General features: G+C 37.3%; 1 pseudogene; it reads right to left on the bottom strand.

The window, feature by feature from the left end:
• Positions 1-2,500, bottom strand: part of LOC135207358 (uncharacterized) — a 469,824-nt pseudogene that overhangs the window by 269,685 nt on the left and 197,639 nt on the right.

The following is a 2,500-nucleotide window of genomic DNA, read 5'->3' as shown; positions in this document are numbered from 1 at the left end:
TATATATATATATATATATATATATATATATATATATATATATATATATATAAATATATATATATATATATATATATACAGTATATATGTATACTGAAGCAGACTAGTATTAGTCTCCGCTTTCCAGGTGGTGAATGATACAAGTGAAATTTCCTACTGACTTGGACTTAACTACAGCGGTAAAGAGTTGAGGTCTGAATTGATACTCAGTCAGAAAAAATAAATATTATACTTCAAAATTTAAAATCGGAAAATCGACGAAGTCCTGAATTTCTTTTTGTGTGTGTGTGTGTGTGTGATGAAAAGCGAGGTCAAATATGATCACTGGAAATATTACGTAGTATTCATGCCGCTCATGATTGCCAAAGACCTCACTTGATTATCTTATTACTGGAATGCGTAATTTGCGAAACCTGAATACGGAGGCCAATTTTGCTCGGATTATTTTTGGGAGCTGATCTCAAACTGATCAAGGTTGCCGGAGTAAATATGAGGTTTGTTTTTAAAATAGTTATTATACGTAAAGCCTTACATGTGAATCGTGATAAAACGTGGTTGCAGTTAACTAGGTTTTTTTCTCGAAAATATCAGTCATTTATTCCATGACGAAAATTCGGTTTAAGCCTTCAACGTGTATTTATAGGTCGGCAGGTAAACATGAGATTTAGCTTAGTTTTGACGTGGATAAGCTTTGATCATGAGATGTCAAGTCTCTCTCTCTCTCTCTCTCTCTCTCTCTCTCTCTCTCTCTCAGTAACATGCTGTAAGTAGCATAAGTGCAAGAAACCTAATTAGCATTTCTCCATTACTAAGTAATTTCTTTTGTTACTAAAGAGTAATAATCTTTTAACTACTCTCTCTCTCTCTCTCTCTCTCTCTCTTCTCTCTCTCTCTCTCTCAGTAACGTGCTGTAATTAGCACAAGTGCAAGAATGCTCTAATTAGCATTTATCCATAACCAAGTCAGTTCTTTTATCAGTAAAGAGTAACACCCTCTTAATTCATGTCCGTTTCACCTCAATACAGCAACTGTCGATTCTAACCCAACTTGGCCTCTTTACCACGAAACTTAATTGCCGCGAAAATAAAGTAATCTACGTCAGTTTCGCGGGGGATTCCTTCGCAAAAATATAGGATATGGATAATGGTATCGTCAGGGACGTCCAAACAGAGCGAATTGGATGTGGATTTTAGAAGCAGCCTAATAATTGGGGTAATAATTGGAGTAATTAGTAACGGCCGAGACGCAAATGATAATGGCCTCTGGCTTTGACATTTATTGAGTTTCTATTGGGCTTATGGCAGTTCAATCCTCGACCGCTAATTATAGAATTTTCTTTTGCATTTGGGTTGGAAGGTGGATGTTTAGGACGTAACTGTGGCTAGTAAGAGAGAGAGAGAGAGAGAGAGAGAGAGAGAGAGAGAATATTGTAGAATTTACTTTAATCTTCGTATAATTCTATTATAGAACGTAACACTGGTTAGAGAGAGAGAGAGAGAGAGAATATTGTAGAATTTACTTTAATTTTCGTATAATTCTATTAAAGGACGTAACACTGGTGAGAGAGAGAGAGAGAGAGAATATTGTAGAATTTACTTTAATTTTCGTATAATTCTATTATAGGACGTAACATGGTTAGAGAGAGAGAGAGAGAGAGAGAGAGAGAGAGAGAGAGAATATTGTAGAATTTACTTTAATCTTCGTATAATTCTATTATAGAACGTAACACTGGTTAGAGAGAGAAAAAAAATATTCTGGTATGGTAGGATTTGTTCATTTAATTTTTGTATGGTCTGATATATGGTGAGAGAGAGAGAGAGAGAGAGAGAGAGAGAGAGAGAGAGAGAGAGAGAGAGAGAGAATTCGTTTATAGGATTTGTTACTATAATTGTAGTGTGAACAGATATAGGAAGTAACAGAGAGAGAGAGAGAAATTCGGGTATGGTAGGATTTGTTACTTTAATTATCGTATGCCCTGATATAGAGTAATGGTAAACCGGTAATAGTTTCACCAATAGCTCCCAGCTCATAAACAATGAAAAATACGCGTTTGGGGAAGCAAGTCAATGCCATGATATTTTTAATACGCTTTTGGTTATTCTTTGCTCTTCCATTTCCGAGCGACTCTTCACATTATTAGAACTCTTTCCCGGGCGGACAATAGAGTCAGCCGTCTTTCTGCGCCGGGATGATTTGCATTTAGGTATACATTAGTCTTCCTAAAACGCGGTCCATCCTACTAATGGGATCTGGAATAGGCTGATAATAACATCGGATGATAACCTTTAATAAGCTCCGTCTCTCTACCAGTGCGACATAGAATGGAAAGTCAACGTCGTGAGGGGTAACGAAGCTTGTGGGCTGAATGTTGTGGATTCTCTCTCTCTCTCTCTCTCTCTCTCTCTCTCTCTCTCTCTCCAGGCCCTCCCCTCCCAACAGACGGGATGCCCACAAACCCCTCCCCATAAATGACTCGTAAATTGAAGGATTAACTGACCGG

Source organism: Macrobrachium nipponense, chromosome 32 (genome assembly GCF_015104395.2).
Source record: "Macrobrachium nipponense isolate FS-2020 chromosome 32, ASM1510439v2, whole genome shotgun sequence".
Classification (NCBI taxonomy): Eukaryota; Metazoa; Arthropoda; class Malacostraca; order Decapoda; family Palaemonidae; genus Macrobrachium; species Macrobrachium nipponense.
The sequence above is the reverse complement of the archived record's forward strand: the minus strand, read 5'-3'. Positions and strand labels throughout refer to the sequence as shown.